At 43.8% G+C, this 18,415-nt stretch overlaps 1 protein-coding gene across 1 annotated transcript in view; it reads right to left on the bottom strand.

The window, feature by feature from the left end:
• Positions 1 to 18,415, bottom strand: part of mrps9 (mitochondrial ribosomal protein S9) — a 152,129-nt gene that overhangs the window by 34,214 nt on the left and 99,500 nt on the right. The window lies entirely within an intron of this gene.

Below are 18,415 nucleotides of genomic sequence, written 5' to 3'. Positions count from 1 at the left end.
TTCTGTCTGCCAACCAGTTCTCTATCCAAGTCAATACCTTGCCCCCAATCCCATGTGCCTTAACTTTACACGCTAATCTCTTATGCGGGACCTTATCGAAGGCCTTCTGAAAGTCCAGATACACCACATCCACTGGTTCTCCCTTACCTATTTTACCAGTTACATCCTCAAAAAATTCCAGTCGATTAGTCAAGCTCGATTTACCTTTTGTGAATCCATGTTGACTTTGTCTGATCCTGTCACTGTTTTCCAAGTGCCCTGCTATTACATCTTTTATAATGGACGCTAGCATTTTCCCCACTACCGATGTCAGGCTTACCGGTCTATAATTCCCCATTTTCTCTCTACCACCTTTTTTGAATAGTGGGGTAACATTAGCTACCCTCCAATCCATGGGTACTGTTCCAGATTCCATCGAGTGTTGGAAGATGATCAGCAATGCATCTACTATTTCTAGTGCCACTTCCTTAAGTACCCTAGGATGTAGATTATCAGGCCCTGGGGATTTACTCTGCATTCAAAAGTTAGGGTCTAGGCAAAATATTGCAGTAAAACTCTTAAATATTCTGCTTCAATGCTGTATAATACATATTAATCATGCATTTAGGCTAAGTTAATGAGGAAGGAAACAAAATTGAAAAACCAAAATTTGTCATCTGTTACTCAAGTGGATGATTGCTTATAGGTACACCAGAGAAATTGGTTGAGAAAAAGATACAACTTCTACTCAATATGTCTATCTGTGTAATGGTAACTAAAATAAACCTCTAAGGTAAAGATGTACTGAAATACATAACTACCATGTGAATTGCAGAGTAAAATATCTTCAGCAATGATTTCTGCTTGTTCGGTGGTGTTAATGAGCTTTAGGGTCTGTTCCTGCTGACTAGTGAAACTACAATCGGCTAATCTGTAAGTGTGGCATGTTGAGCAGCACTGGGTTCACTATATTTCCTTTAAGTCACTTCTGAAGACACCATTTGGCTTCATTCTTACTGCAGTCCCTATTCCCAGGAAAACACCAGATGGCATTGTTGTGCAGAATAGGATCAACGCTGCTGCAAATTAAATTACAACGTCAGTGTCAATGATTCATTACTGGGCACAGCAGGTAATACATTTGCCCGGGTGGGATGAACAACAACATAACCTTAATGTTCATGGGAGGAAGGATACTTTGATGCATGGACAGTTTCCAACAAGCCCATCTTTGTCAGACAACTAAAGCTTAAAGAAACAAAAATTACACATCAAGTTTGGTGACAATCTAATAAAGCATCATGTTACAAGGCACTTAGAATCAGTTTATGGATGCAGAAATGTGAATATGGGTATTTTCAAGCTACCTTGTTTTCACAAGAATCCCCTGAATCTGCTGAGATGAAGTGACTTATCGTTTCTGTGGAAAACTAATAGTTTTTAAATGATTGAAATTACAAATTAGTGTTCCAAGACAGAATTTGCTAACATGTGGTAGGATAATTCCTCACAAGCCGAAAGGAAGTGTGTCGGAGCTGGCACTCATTCATCAAGATTGGTAAAAATCCAAGGTGGTGTTTGAAAGCTGCTGTGGTGACAAATCGCTGTTTAGGGACAAAAACAGATGTATAGGTAAGTCCCAACACACCCACTTACAAAAGGAGCCTGTTGAGAAGCAATTTAGCTCATCTGGAGTAAACAAATTTATTGGGGTGACAATTTAGTGTTCATGAAGACACATTAAAACAAATCACCTCTTCTCACGAGGCGAATACATGATAAAAGATGATGTAAGTGGAAAGGCAAAGCTGTGCACTTGAGGGCCAGAATGTCACAATATTGCACAATCCAGCTCTTGCACCAACTATCTGACTGCAGAGCAAGAACTGGTAGGTAACATTAAAAAGATAAGAAAACTAGTAAAGGATAATGGGAAGAGATTTTCACTGCCAAGGAATGATTCAGGGAATGGGCACGTGGCCAACCAAGTGGTGTGAACTCAAGAGTGTTAACCAAGGGCAAAATACTAAACATGTCAAGCTAATCCTTAGGAATATCCGATGAATTTTGGTAGTCAGAGGGTGCAAGAGTTTAGAAAGGATTTATGCATGTATTATGAAAATGGAACCAGGTAAGGGACTTTGGACCTTCCTAGCTTGCACCAGGAAATGAAGCTGGGGAAAGCGGCAAACTTCCTGAAATATAGAACTACTCCAGAATTGGTTTCCTCTTGCTCTTCCACCTCCAAAAATAGAACTAGCTGTTTTAATACAGGCTGATAAAAATCAAAGGTAAATTACTCAAATTAGAGGGATGATTTGATCTGATATAATTAATGGCTGCAACCTATGCCAATAATAATGTTAGGAAAGCTTAAATGTCACTAAGCATCATTACCCATATGTTTCTAATAATGTCCTAGCCAGCTTCTGCACCATGAAAGCACGCAGATACACAAAATAGTCGATGCTTAGGTTTTCAAGGAATGCATGCATCCTTGTTACAGCAGAGCCAAATATCTGCTGTTCCAGTGGAAGTCTGTTAATGGGAATGAATACCCAGGTTGCAAGGAAAAGTTTACTCTGTTACTATCCCTTAATATAAACCAAATGGTACAATTTAGCCAGCACTAGGGTTTATTTCTAGAGGGATATAATTCAAAAGTAGAGAAGTTAAGCTAAGCTTGTATCAAGCTTTGGTTAGATCACACTTGGACACTTGTGCACAGTTCTGGTCGCCATATTATAGAAAGGATATAGAGGCACTGGCAAGGGTGCAAAAAAGGATTTACAAGGATGATACCAGAACTGCGAGGTTATTACTATCAGGAAAGAATGAACAGGCTGAGTCTCTTTTCTCTTGAAAAGGAAGGCTGAGGGGTGACCTATTAGAGGTCTTAAAAATTATGAAAGGTTTTGATAGAGCAGACAGAGAGAGTGTGTTTCCACTTGTGGGGTAGAGCATAACTGGAGGCCATCAATATAAGATAGTCACCAAGAAATCAACTAGGGAATTCAGAAGAAACTTCTTTACCCAGAGAGTGGTGAGAATGTGGAACTCACTACCATAGTTGAGGCAAATAGTATAGATGCATTTAAGGGGAAGCTAGACAAGCATATGAAGGAGAAGGGAATAGAGGGTTATGCTGTTAAATGAGGAAGGATGGGCGGAGGCTCGAGTGGAGCATAAACGCCAGTATAGACTGTATGTAATTTTATGGAATTTTAAAGGGGGTGCAGGGGCAGCGAGACCTGGGGGTGTATGCACACAAATCTTTGAAGGTGACAGGACAATTTGAGCAGTCTGTTTAAAAAGCATATGGAATTCTTGGCTTTATTAACAGAGACAGAGTACGAGCTGGTTGTTTTTAAAAAGAGCGGGGGCAGTGAGCGGAGCGGCTGTTTAAAAAGAGCGGGGGCAGTGAGCGGAGCGGCTGTTTAAAAAGAGCGGGGGCAGTGAGTAGAGCGGCTGTTTAAAAAGAGCGGGGGCAGTGAGCGGAGCGGCTGTTTAAAAAGAGCGGGGGCAGTGAGCGGAGCGGCTGTTTAAAAAGAGCGGGGGCAGTGAGTGGAGCGGCTGTTTAAAAAGAGCGGGGGCAGTGAGCGGAGCGGCTGTTTAAAAAGAGCGGGGGCAGTGAGTGGAGCGGCTGTTTAAAAAGAGCGGGGGCAGTGAGCGGAGCGGCTGTTTAAGAAGAGCGGGGGCAGTGAACGGAGCGGCTGTTTAAAAAGAGCGGGGGCAGTGAGTGGAGCGGCTGTTTAAAAAGAGCGGGGGCAGTGAGTGGAGCGGCTGTTTAAAAAGAGCGGGGGCAGTGAGCGGAGCGGCTGTTTAAAAAGAGCGGGGGCAGTGAGCGGAGCGGCTGTTTAAAAAGAGCGGGGGCAGTGAGCAAAGCGCAAAGCAACAAACAGAGAGAGAAAAAAAAAAAATCACAAAGTGACGTCATAATCGCCGGCGGATCCGGAGGAGATTGAGCTTAGTATTTAATCTACTTTATACACTCTTTTTAGTGTTACTTTTTTATTTTGAACCTAACTATAAATAAATCATTAAATATTCAGAATAATTGATAACTAATATAAAAAATAGTTTAAGAACAGCAGGCAGTGAAAGGGAAAATCCAGTAAAGTGAAGTCACAGAGAGCACGCACGAGGAGCTCTGAGTCCGAGTAAACAGTAAGTCATTTGCTTTTTTTGAACAAAAGCTGTCTACCTAATTTAAATTTAAGTTTAATTAAATAAATAAACTCGCCGGGAGCAGCACAGCAGTGGAATCGAAAAATCAAGGTGTGACTCACAGGACAGCAAGTAGGTGATTGGCTGGCGAGTAGTACAGCATTTTTTCCTCTCTAAGTTAGGGAACTGGGTTAAGTTAAGATAGCAAAATACTGCGGATGCTGAAAATTCGAAATAACAACAGAAAATGCTGTAAAAACTCAGCAGGCCAGGCAACATCCGTGGAGAGAGAAATAGAGTCAACGTTTCGGGTTGAAACCCTTCTACAGAACTGAGAGAAAAGGCACGAAATTAAACAAAAGGCAGATGGGGGCTGGGAAATGGGGGAGGGGATGAAAGAAGAGAAAGCTTTTGACAAAGTCCCGCATAGGAGACTGGTCAAGAAGGTAAGAGCCCATGGGATCCAGGGGGCCTTGGCGCGTTGGATCCTAAACTGGCTGAGTGGCAGGAGGCAGAGGGTGATGGTCGAAGGTTGCTTTTGTGACTGGAAGCCTGTGTCCAGTGGGGTACCTCAGGGATCGGTGCTGGGTCCCTTGCTGTTTGTGATCTACATTAACGATTTGGATGAGAATGTAAAGGGTATGATCAGTAAGTTCGCGGATGACACGAAAATTGGTGGGGTGGTAAATTGCGAGGAGGAAAGTCTCAGGCTACAGGACGATATTAACGGGTTGGTCAGATGGGCGGAAAAGTGGCAAATGGAATTTAACCCGGAAAAATGCGAGGCGATGCATTTTGGACGGTCAAATAAGGCAAGGGAATACACAATGGGTGGTAGGGCCCTAGGAAGTACAGAGGGTCAGAGGGACCTTGGTGTACATGTACATAGATCCCTGAAGGCAGCGGAGCAGGTAGATAAGGTGGTTAAAAAGGCATATGGGATACTTGCCTTCATTAGCAGAGGCATAGAATATAAGAGTAGGGAGGTTATGATGGAGCTGTACAAAACGCTGGTGAGGCCACAGCTGGAGTACTGTGTGCAGTTCTGGTCGCCTCACTATAGGAAGGATGTGATTGCTCTGGAGAGGGTGCAGAGAAGATTCACCAGGATGTTACCTGGGATGGAGCGCCTTAGCTATGAAGAGAGACTCTACAGGCTGGGGTTGTTTTCCTTGGAGCAAAGGAGGCTGAGGGGGGACCTGATTGAGGTGTACAAAATGATGAGGGGCATAGATAGGGTAGATAAAGAGGAACTTTTCCCCTTAGTAGGGGGGTCAATAACAAGGGGGCACAGATTCAGGGTAAGGGGCAGGAGATTTAGGGGGGATTTGAGGAGGAACTTTTTCACCCAGAGGGTGGTTGGAAGCTGGAACTCACTGCCTGAAAGGGTGGTAGAGGCAGGAACCCTCACAACATTCAAGAAGCATTTGGATGAGCACTTGAAATGCCATTGCATACAAGGCTTTGGACCAAATGCTGGAAAATGGGATTAGACTGGACAGGGATGGATGGGCGGCGCAGACACGATGGGCCGAAGGGCCTCTTTCTGTGCTGTAAAACTCTATGACTCTATGACTCTATGACATTAAGAGATATTCAAGGCGAGACGAGATAGTAATAGGATAGGTAAAGAAACAGACAATGACTCTAAATGAAGTGTGAAATGCGCTGGCAGAGTGAAAGACAGCTGCATGTGGGAGAGAGAAAGAAAAAGGAAAATTCACAAACCAAAAGTGTGGATAAAAAATATAAAAATATAATAGGGGCCGAGGTTATGATCTGAAGTTGTTGAACTCGATATCGAGTCCGGAAGGCTGTAAAGTGCCTAATCGGAAGGTGAGGTGCTGTTCCTCGAGGTTACGGTGAGCTTCTGTGGAACAATGCAAGAGGCCGCAGACGGTGAGGTCTAAGTGGGAATGGAACACTTGGAGAATAATGACTGCTATTACTTTATTAAATTAATAACTTAAAACTAGCTTATTAATTATATAAATAAAATATGGTTAGGTAGAGCGGGCGCGAGGGAGAGGGGGCGGGCGCGAGGGAGAGGGGGCGGGCGCCAGGCGCCAGGGAGGGAGCGGGCGCCAGGGAGGGAGCGGGCGCCAGGAAGAGAGCGGGCGCGCCAGGAAGAGAGCGCGCGCCAGGAAGAGAGAGCGCGCCAGGAAGAGAGCGCGCGCCAGGAAGAGAGCGCGCGCCAGGAAGAGAGAGCGCGCCAGGAAGAGAGAGCGCGCCAGGAAGAGAGAGCGCGCGAGGAAGAGAGAGCGCGCCAGGAAGAGAGAGCGCGCCAGGAAGAGAGCGCGCGCCAGGAAGAGAGCGCGCGCCAGGAAGAGAGCGCGCGCCAGGAAGAGAGCGCGCGCCAGGAAGAGAGCGCGCGCGAGGAAGAGAGCGAGCGCGAGGAAGAGAGACAGAAAGGAAAACAGACAAGAAAGACATACATTGATATAGCACCTTTCATGTCCACCGGGCATCGCAAAGTGCTTCACAGCTAATGAAGTACTTTTGAAGTGGAGCCACTGTTGTAATGTAGGAAACACAGCTGCCAATTTGCACACAGCAAGGTCCCACAAACAGCAATGTGATAATGACCAGATCATCTGTTTTTGTTATGTTGGTTGAGGGATAAATATTGGCCAGGACACTGGGGATAACACTCCCCTGCTCTTCGCAATAGTGCCATGGGATCTTTTACGTCCACTTGAGAGAGTAGACGAGGCCTCGGTTTAACGTCTCATCCGTAAGACGGCACCTCCGACAGTGCAGCACTCCCTCAGTACTGCACTGGAGTGTCAGCCTAGCTCCATGTGCTCAAGTCCCTGGAGTGGGACTTGAACCCACAACCTTCTGACTCAGGTGAGTGTGCTACTAACTGAGCCACAGCTGACACAAGGAGGGTGCAAAGAGGCTGCAGAGAGATATGGACAGGTTGACTGTGTGGGCAAGAACATGGCAAATGGAATACAATGGGCCAGAAATTCAGATCGGGGGCTTGCCGCGCGTGCAAGCCCCTGATATGCACTTACCCGACGCGCTGGCCGTTGACCTCCAGGGACGCCTGGAATTCGATTTTGAAAAAGAATAATCCCGGGCAGCGTATGACGTCACGCCGCCCAGGAGTGCAGCCAGCGCGAAGCCTGTAGCGCGCTGTGCAACTGAGACACGCCCCTTGAGGTCTCAGTTTAACAGGACACGCCCCCAATGTTTCTGACAAGTTGCTAAGCATTTTTACATGCAAAGCAGCAGTTTAAATAGGTTTTTGGAAGTTTTTTGAAGATTTTGGTAACTTTTATAAACTTTTAAAAACGTTTACATTATTTTGAAGAATCTGAAGTAGTTTTAAACAGAATTAAAGCAATTTAAAGACTTTTAAAAGCCCTAAAAGAATTTTTTTAATTCCATTTATTTATTTAGCAATGTCGTCGTCATACGTGTCTTCACACTGTTCCCTTTGGGGAACTGTATGAAGCGGTGGAAGGATTTATGGCCATGATTAACGCTCATTCCGTGACCGTAACCATCTTTGAACCAGCCATTAGGACGGTTAGTCCTATGGCGGGAGGGTTTTACGGGCTCCCACAAGCTATACAAGGAGGGGGGGCCACCCACACCCACGGACGCAAATATCCCACTGGATGTCAACCCAGAATTTAGAGCCGGAGCTCCGACTCCACTTGCCGGGACTGTCTGGAGCGGGGTTCGAAACCCTACCCTGATCTGGCCCAGCGGCGGGGATCCTACCGCTATGCCAAAGGCCCAATCCGATTAGCAAAGTGAAATGGCTGGAATGAGCACAATTCACGGCATTAAAAGAACTCACAATTGAACTGATGATGACCTCAGCAATCTCCTCAAGGAGGTGGAGGCGCAGCGCCTGCTCATCATTGGTAATGAGAAGTCAAAGGCGCCGCAAAAAGGGCAGATGATAGCTTGGTCTTTCAAGTGGCAGCATAGGGTTCCAGTCACGGGGAGGGAAAAGGCGCAGGAAACGTATGGGTGTCACCTTTTGTGCGGAGTGGGCCTTTTGCGTAGCAGTAAGCATCCCTGCCGCTGGACCAGAAGGAGTAGGGTTTCGAACCCCACTCCAGACAGTCCCAGCAAGTGGAGTCGGAGCTCCAACTATAAATTCTGGGTGGACATCCAGCGGGATACTTGCGTCCGTGGGTGTGGGTGGCCCCCACCCTCAGATGGGTTGTGGAAGCCCGTAAAACCCTCACGCCATAGGACTAACCACCCTAATGGCTGGTTCAAAGATGGTTACGGTCACGGAATGAGCGTTAATCACGGCCATAAATCCTTCCACCACTTCATACAGTTCCCAAAAGGGAACAGTGTGAGGATACGTACGACGATGACCTCTTGCGCAATGCACCTCCTTGGACCCTCAGTCGCAGATGCGAGGGGGCAAATCGTGCAATTGTTACATTTTTCATTTTATTGACATGTAAAATGTTGGCCCAGTAATTCCCTTCCAAATGCGCGAGTACGGTCGGGGTACTTACGCGTCTGGCCGGAGGAAATGCCGGTTTTCAGCATGCACAGTGCATGTGGGGAAAACCGGCATTTCCTGTCCTCTGAACGAAGGGGTTCAGAGGCAGAACGCGTGCGACTGCACAGGCAGCGCGTGCGCAGTAAAATTCGCCGCTTTCATTCATGCTTTCAGTGAGGTCAAGTCCTTACAACTTACACATGAAAAAAGCATGGGTACAGTTGCTCCAGAGGAAGATATTTCTTATCGTGGAGCTTCTGAAAGTATGTATGTCTGTATATATTCCTTTGCGTGTTATGTATATATTCCTTTACTTATGTGTATGAATGTATTATTTAATTATGACTTTCAGAGAAAGTAACTTATTGGAAAATCATAATTAAAAACATACATTCATACACATAAGTAAAGGAATATAAAACATACATACATATACGTAAAGGAATATATGCGGACATACATACATAATTACTTATTACTGATGAAAAGTTTCTTTCTTAAAAGTGCTGGAAATGTTACATTACTCATTTTAGAACACTCATTTTCACATTCCATTCACACAGCCACAATTGCTCCTTCTACCTACCGTTCTGAAAACCCGTTTAAAAAAAAAAAAATTTAAACTTTAAAACTTACTTAAAATTTCTTAAAATAACTTCCCTCCCTTTCCCAAACAAAAATATTGCCTTTCAGAAGCTCCACGATAAAATATATCTTCCTCCGCAGCCTTGGAACAACTTTACACATGCTTTTTTCAAGTGTAACTTGTAAGGACTTACCCTCACTGAATCCATGAATGAAATCGACGAAGTTCACTGCGCAAGCGCTGCCTGTGCAGTCGCACGCGCTGTGCCTCTGAACCCCTTCGTTCAGAGGACTGGAAATGCCGGCGTTCCCCGCATGCGCTGTGCATGCTGAACGCCGGCATTTCCACCGGCCAGATGCGTGAGTACCCAGACCGTACTCACGCATTTGGACCCGAATTTCTGGCCCAATGTGCGCAAGTGTGAAGTTATCCAATTTGGTAGGAAAACAAAAAAGCAGAATATTTTTTGAATGGAGAGAGACTGGGAAATGTCTGCATTCAGAGGGACCTGGGTGTCCTTGTACATGAATCACAGAAAGTTAACATGCAGGTACAGCAAACAATTAGGAAAGCAAATGGTATGTTAGCTTTTGTTACAAAGGTACAAAGGGATTAGAGTATAAGAGTAAAGAAGTCTTACTACAATTATACAGGGCATTGGTGAGGCCACAACTGGAGTATTGTGTACAGTTCTGGTCTCCTTACCTAAGGAAAGACTTACTTGCCTTAGAGGGAGTGCAGTGAAGGTTCACTTGACTGGTTCCTGGGATGAGGGGATTGCCCTACGAGGAGAGATTGAGTAGACTAGGCATATATTCCTTAAGAGTTTAGAAGAATGAGAGGTGATCTAATTGAAACAAATACAATTCTTAGGGGGCTTGACAGGGTTAATGCTGAGAAAATGTTTCCCCTGGCTGGGGAATCTAGAACACGGTCTCAGAATAAGGGGTCAGCCATTTAGGACTGAGATGAGGAGACATTTCTTCACTCAAAGGGTTGTGAATCTTTGGAATTCTCTACCCGAGAGAGCTGTGGATGCTCAGTCGTTGAGTATATTCAAGACAGAGGTTGGTAAATTTTGGGGAATTAAGGGATATGGGGATAGTGTGGGAAGGTGGAGTTGAGGTAGAAGACCATCCATTATCTTGTTGAATGGGCTCGAAGGGCCAAATGGCCTACTCCAGCTCTTATTTCTTATGTTCTTAAAAGCAAGGTAGTTATGCTAAACTTTGATAATACACTGGTTAGGCCTCAGCTGGAGTACTGTGTTCAATACTGGACACCACACTTCAGGAATGACATTAAGGCCTTAGTGAGAGTGCAGAAGAGATTTCCTAGAATGGTACCAGGGATGAGGGCTTCAGTTGTGTGGCGAGACTGGAGAAGTTGGGGCTGTTCTCCTTAGAGCAGAGAAGGTTAAGGGGAGATTTGATAGAGGCTTTCAAAATCATGAACTGTTTTGATACAGTAAATAAGGAGAACATGTTTCCAGTAGCAGAAAGGTCGGTAACCTGAGGACACAGATTTAAGGTGATTGACAAAAGAACTAGAAGTGACATGAGGAAAAAAAAATGATGCAGAGTTATGATGAGCAGGAATGCACTGTCTGAACGGGTGGTGGAAGCAGATTCAATAATAACTTTCAAAACGGAATTGGATAAATACTTGAAGGGAAAAAAATTACAGGGCTATGGGGAAAGAGCAGGGGAGCGGGACTAATTAGATAGTTCTACCAAAGAGCTGCCACAGGCATGATGGGCCGAATAGCCTCCTTCTGTGCTGTATCATCTATGATTACACAATTAAACCATGCAGTATACACTACAAATAAATGTTACTTTTAAAAACCTAATGATTAATATGCACTGGATAATGGAAGTTTGCAGAATCCACGCTTCTGCTGATTTGTTTCTACTTAATAAATTGTACGCCCCCAAGTTCTCACATCTGATTCAGTCTTGGTTGACTAAGAGATTATAAACTTATGCTATGTCACATTTGTTGAAAGTACCCAACCTAACGTGTGAAAACAAATCTATCAAGTAAGGTCTCATCTCATCTCAATTGATGTTATCATACCATCCAGGAAAGACGTGCTCCGTGAGGAAAAGGAATCAGAAAACCAATTCAATTAAACAATTATCAGGAAGGGTGGTAATGTTCTCAGCCATAAAATTGAAAACCTGTACCTTTTGTGTTGCAAAGAGAATGAAAAACTACATTCAAATGCACAAGCCCAATAGTTCAAGGATGGTGTGGCAATGGTTTGAATACGGCCCTTTTATTTCTGGGACTGGATTGTTGAAACTTGACGAAACTGGTGGGATGAAAGTATCTTCTCTCTAGTGACCACAATGTTCCTCATCTAAATGAGTTTGTTGCATCGCAGTCCAGGGCATAAAACTGCCTGCAATTTAGCATGTCACGTTTCGGCTTCTTTTGACCACTTTTCCACAGACAGGATTTTGGATGGGGGTTGGGGTGGAGAGAGAAAGAGTTACTTTAAATGTTATGTGCAAAACCCTAGGGTCTGAGATAGGAAGTAGTTAGGATGCTAATGAACTAGCTTTGATGTTGTTTGCTCAGACTGCAAATAATAAGCACTTTTTTAGTTTGTGTTGGAGAGTTGCTGGTCCTCAGCGCTTGGCATAAGATCAGGGCGGCTGACCTTCCCTTTCTGCCTGTGAACAGTGAGAAATAAAACACACAAACACAAGATGCTGCAGAGCAGTCAGGCAGCAAAAGACCGTGAGAAGGTTGGAGTTCAGGAGATAATGGTAAAAAAATAGCTCGTCTAATTCAAATAAGACCCACTAATGTGGGGAACCATGATGTGAACTATATCTTGCATTATTATGTAAACTGTACTGTTTGAAGTAAGTGAATCCGACGATAGCTGCCATTTTGTATTTTCACCCCACTATGAAATAGTGCAGCTTACTGATTCACATCAGGCTTCATCGCACTCGCTCCACCTTAGGAAAGATTGTAGTAGTGAAAGACACAAAGCTGGTTCAGGTCACAAGGGGGTACTAATATTACAACCCAACTTACACTAGCATACAAGTAGATATAGAGCAGTGTGAGCCAACTCCCATAAAGATATGACACTTAGACTGGTTATGGGAATGACACTGAACCCGAGATGCTAACTGCAGCAAACCTGAATTTGTAACACGCATTAATTGGCATACAAATTCAAAAGAAGAAACAAGGGAACCTTGTGATTGCTTTGGCTCAGCTGATAACATTCTTACCTCTGAGTCAAAAGGTTGAGTTCAAACCCCACTAGATGATAAATGTAAGAGATTTAGAACAGAGGGCAGGAGAAACATTTTCACATAGATAGTTATGAGGCTGTGGAATTCACTTCCAGGGTTAGTGATTGAGGCAGAAACAATGCCAACATTCAAAATTAGATTGAATAGGTGGATGAAGGAACAGGGGTTGAAAGGATATGGGAACAGGGTGGGCCAATGTGATTAGAACTATTTGTTCACATGGAGGGTAAAACGGACATGGATTGGTTGGGCCAAAAGGCCAATTTCTGTGTTGTAACTTTATGTATTTCTATGCATGTATTTCCGGGAATGGAGTACATAATCTAGGCTAAACATTCAGTGCAGTATTGAGTGAGTGTTGTATTGTCTGCAGTGCAGTCATCGAATGAGCTATTAAACAGAGGCTTCATCTGCCTGTCCAAGTGAACATTCAAAATCCCATGGTACTAGTACTGGCCAACATTCCTCCCTAAACCACCAAAAAAATGAACTTGTCAGTCATCTCATTTGATAGTTGTGAGATATTGCTGCAAAATTGGCTGCCGTGTTTGACTAAGTAATAACAGTGTCTATATTTCAAAACAAATTAATTGGATGTGAAGCACTTTGAGATGCCCTGCAGACACAAGGGGGGGAATTTTTCAGGGGGTCAGCGGGCGCATTTGGTGGCGGGTCGGGTGGGAATTATTCTTTTGACAGCGGGTAGGGAATCCGCTGTCAACCCGCCACCACGCTAGTTTCCCAGATATCGGGTCTGTCATCGCTGAACAGACCAGACACCAAGTGGGAGGGGAGGCAATTTAGATGATTAACAGCTTGTTTTAATTATTTTAAGCCCACCTTTAGATTTTAAGAGTTCTCCCACGGCTTCCCTGCTGCTCGGGGATCATGTCAGGTAAGCAGGTCAGGAATTGTGTCAGCATGGGATCATTTCATAACTTGACATCTGCAAATGTTCTATAAAAGCTCCCATTTCATAGCTGTTCACTTTCTAAGATCAGAAGCTGTTGCTTAATGCATTTGGAAGACAGAATGAGCTTTATGCAGCTTGCAAGTGTTTGGAGCAAACTCTGTATCCAGCGTCACCTCATTGGCACAACCTCTCTCACCATTGACAGATCGTTTCTGTCATCTCAAGTTCACCTACCATCGACTCCAATCAGCATCAGTGCCCTTGAAACTATCTCACCTTGGTCCTCAGAATCCCACCACGATCAACCCCAACACTAGCACCACCAACAACACCACCAACCTTCTCTACAATCAACTGATGCTGCACAGGACACAGGGCCTCACCATGGCCAGATTTACTTCACTTGATGCTGTACACCCTGGCTGCCACATGATGCGCTAGATTGGCACCACCCCACACCAACACCATAAAGCATCCCTACGATGCCCAAGCCATTCCTTTCACACTCATCAGCATTGCGGGGGGGGGGGGGGGGGTACTGTTATGTCTCACCATTCACTGCAGCTCACTAAGTCACTTCCAAAGGTGCACACAAATCTGTCCAAGAATGTAAAGTGTTGAAAATAAAGATTTCAATGTTTGACATCGCATTAACAGAAACTTCACATGAACATTGGCTAAACCACCCAAGTGCCTACCCTTGTGTGTTGTTAGTTGGTATGATTGGACTAGGATGAGGGTGAGTGTGAGGAGTGGCTAGCGAGATGGGGAAGTGATAATGTAGATAAAGAGGGATGGATGGAGGTGCAAGGTAAGTTGGTGTGAGTAAGGATGTGCAGGAGTAGGGTAGGGAAGGCAGAGTGATGGGGATGTGATGAGTGGCATAGCAGGATGAGGTTGAGTGTGGCTTTGCAGTAACATTTCATGATCTACTGAGATCATTGAAAGGTTTGTACCACTGCAGCTTGGTCCTCCTAATGACATCTCTGCATGCAGGTGCAGCAGGCGGTTAAGAAGGCAAATGGTATGTTGGCCTTCATAGCGAGAGGATTCGAGTACAGGAGCAAGGATGTCTTGCTGCAGTTGTACAGGGCTTTGGTGAGACCACACCTTGAGTATTGTATGCAGTTTTGGTCGCCTCATCTGAGGAAGGATGTTCTTGTCATGGAGGGAGTGCAGCGAAGGTTCACCAGACTGATACCTGGGATGGCAGGAATGACGTATGAAGAGAGATTGGGTCGATTAGGCTTATATTTGCTAGAATTTAGAAGAATGAGAGGGGATCTCATTGAAACTTATAAAATTCTAACAGGACTAGACAGACTAAATGCAGGAAGGATGTTCCTGATGGCGGGGGAGTCCAGAACCAGGGGTCACAGTCTAAGGATAAGGGGTAAGCCATTTAGGACTGAGATGAGGAGGAATTTCTTCACCCAGAGAGTGGTGAACCTGTGGAATTCTCTGCCACAGAAGGCAATTGAGGCCAACTTATTAAATATATTCAAGAAGGAGTTAGATATATTTCTCAAGCCAAAGGGATCAAGGGATATGGGGAGAAAGCAGGGACAGGGTACTGAATTTGGATGATCAGCCATGATCTCATTAAATGGCGGAGCAGGCTTGAGGGGCCGAATGACCTACTCCTGCTCCTATCTTCTACGTCCTCTTTGCAATGTGCAACCAGGCTACGTTGATCTCATGGGGAGGTCTCCTCTGCCCATGGGAAGGGAAGAGGACCTCCCTGCATGCTGTGACTCCCTCCATAAGCATATGGAGGGAGTCATGGGAGAGCCTGTGTGCAGCCGTGCACCTCTGTGCAGTGCTTGGCAGTGTTTGCAGTACCTCAATGCTGTAGAACACTGACAGCACAACTGTCAAAATCAATCTGCGCATGGTCCCTTTAAGGAAAGCGGCTGATGACGCGTCATCAAGTGAAGTCATCAGACCCAGTTCCTTCAATTGGCTGGGAAACGCGCTGGGCGGGCCCAATCAATGAAAAATCACTTTGGACAGCGGGCTGGAGCCAGCAGCGGGGTCGCACCCCGCCACCGACCCCACCGAGGTAGGGGAAATCTCGGCCAAGGTGTTATATAAATGCAAGTTCTTTATCAATGGTGAGGTAGGCTATTTGATATGTCAAGGGTAGCACTAAGAGAATTTTACCCTATAATTGTACCTGATCAGGGAGGGTTAGAGTTTCCACTTTGGATGCAATTGGGAAAGTGCGGCCAAAATGCACTCAAAAATTGCACTGGTTAGGCCAATACAGAACATGCGCATCATTTGCAGGGAAGAATACTGAAAGAGGTTGAAATCTTGGTGTTATTGTGCACAGATCACTAAAGGTTCCTGACCAATGTAGAGAAACAGTAGCTGAAGCTAACAGGGTACTGGGTCGTATTAATAGAACCACACAGAATAAATCAAAGGACACCATTTTGACAGTTTATAGATCAGACCGCAACCAGTGTACAGTGCCCAGATGGTGGGTGATATAGTGACCTTGGAAAAGGTCCAGAGGAGAGCTACAAGAATGATTCCTAGCTTAGAAAGAACTTCAGCTACTCAGACAGACGCAAGGAATGTGGTCTATTTACTTTAGAGCAGCGTAGACTTAGAGGTGACCTGATAGAGGTCTATAAAATAATGAAAGGGCCGGCTAGCATCCCTATTGATAGATTGTTTCAGTTCAACAGATTGGGGATGACCCGGGGGGTGGTGGGGAACAAGTTTAAACTATGTAAGAGCAAGAATAGACTGGATGTTAGACAGTTCTTCTTTTCCCAGAGAATTGAGAGCCTCTGGAATACATTGCTAGCTGGTGTGGTGGCTGCTGACTCTCTGCATACCTTCAAGAGGGAGCTGGAGCAGTTTCTGACTGAGGCCGGGATCACATCATATCGAAGATAAGTGTCTTTATAGATAACACTTGGGCTGGTTTCAACCATCTGATGGGGTTGGAGAGGAATTTTCCAGAGAATTTTTTCCCTTATTGGCCCTGGGTTTGTTCTGATTTTTTTGCCTCTCCCAGGAGACGACATGGCTGTGCAGTGTTGGGAGGTGTGGGGGTGGAAAGAGGTGTTTAGCCATAGTGGTCTGGCCATCATGGTGTGGGGCAGGCTTGATGGATCAGCTTGTCTTTCCTGCCTGGCAATTTCATATGTTCGTAAATTTCTCATAAAATTCATTTGCATAATCAGAAACATAAAATCTCCAATGAGCCAGAGCAATCGGCAGCTTAATAGAATATATCCGTTTCCTTTTTTCCTTTCCATTAAAAAGTACTCCTTGATGTATTTAAGAATGGTAACCTGGTGGAATTTCATTAATACAGCTAAAAATGGGTTAATAAAAATAAGCATTTTTAATAAGTGTGTAACATGATTTAAAAATCACTAAAAATGACTTTAAAAACTAAATTGAACCATTTACTAGTTTTATTGGTGTACACTGGTCAGTTTCTTAGTAAATTATATATAAAAAAAACTTATAAAACATGCCTACTAGTGCTTGTGCGCCTAAGAAAATTAGTGCAATTTGAAGAGCCTTCCATAACCAGCGCAATCGGAGGAATGTCACAATGTCAACCCAGGGGCGTGGCTAATTTTGTAAGTGGAGCGTGATCTGGCCGAATTGAATCTTAAGCAAGCATAAAGAAAAATCGTAGAAAACACGAACATATGTGGTTTTGGGTGCAACTCACTTACATTTAAAAGTACCTGATCTTTTGCACTGGTTTGACCAATTTTGCCTGCATTACGCTGATATTACCAGCAGAAAATCTACCCCGGACTGTTTAATGTTGCAGGAGTGCAAAAGAGTGTTCTTTGATATATTTAAGTGTGGTATCTTGGCAAAGTTTGATTAATACAGCTGAAAATGGGTTTATCACAAAAAATAAGCATTTTAAATCGAAGTGTCAATCTACCACCTGTGAGTAACCTGATTTTAAATGGCTGAAAATGACTTAAAAAAATATACAAAACTATTTTTTAGTTAGAGTGGGGTACAGTCGTGAGTTCCTTAGCAATTTTTTTTTTTTTAAATCATTCAAAACATACTTAATAGTGTCTTTGTGCCCAAAAGTTCCAGCTTAATTTTTGGAGCCTCCTCGAAGGCCTGCAAACAAGCGCAATTGGCAGAAACCCTCAAGGTTGATTAATTCACCCTGGGGGCGTGGCCAGTGTTATGGGTGGGGCCTGCTTCTAGCGCGATCTTTTTAAAACTAGCGCAAAAGATTGCGGAAACTCGAGTTGCACTGAACGCAATTTGCGTTTAAATTCTAATCTTTTGTGCCGTTACAGCGATATCGGGGGAACTGTGCTAAAAAAAAACAGCGCAATCGAACGCAAACTCCAGGCCCTCTTCTCCACCTCACTTTTATTTCCTCCCCATAGAGATAAAAGGTAAACTAGAGATAGATATAGTACCCTTGTATTGAGTTAGAAATCTACCTGCATCTAACTAGCATTGATATTATTTTGTTCACATTGAAAAAAGTATTTATTTTTTTAAATCCACTAATATTAATTAGAAGAATCTGTATGAATAATTTTCAAGAATCATCAATCTATGGCGTTACAAGATACATAAAAGATTCCCAATAGAATTTTATTTCTACCTTGCATATCCTTTCGCAAGTTGTGTTACTACTCTACTGTAGTCTTGTAAAGTTATACCTTGCCCTTCAAGATTATATCTTAGTTACCACAACTGTAAACTCTCAGACAGCTTTCAATTCAAAAAGTATTTAAAAGTTCCACTGTCTTCAAAATAAAAATAGCTAACAATTTAACTTGCATATTCAATTACTTTAACCAATGGTAAAGCATTATAAACAATAGTCACAAACAAACACAGGCAGGCAAAAATATCCGATAATTAGGTTTAAATGATTCTGATAGACTGAAAAATTGGACAGTTACATTTTTCATGGCAAATTTATTCAAATGACTTAAGTAATTACTGTATATCAAAATTAGTATTCTAATTCACATGACTGTACA

The sequence above is a fragment of the Somniosus microcephalus genome, chromosome 10 (assembly GCF_052327205.1).
Source record: "Somniosus microcephalus isolate GS21.2 chromosome 10, FLI_Smic_1.0, whole genome shotgun sequence".
Lineage (NCBI taxonomy): Eukaryota > Metazoa > Chordata > Chondrichthyes > Squaliformes > Somniosidae > Somniosus > Somniosus microcephalus.
This window is presented reverse-complemented; position numbering and strand designations above follow the sequence as displayed.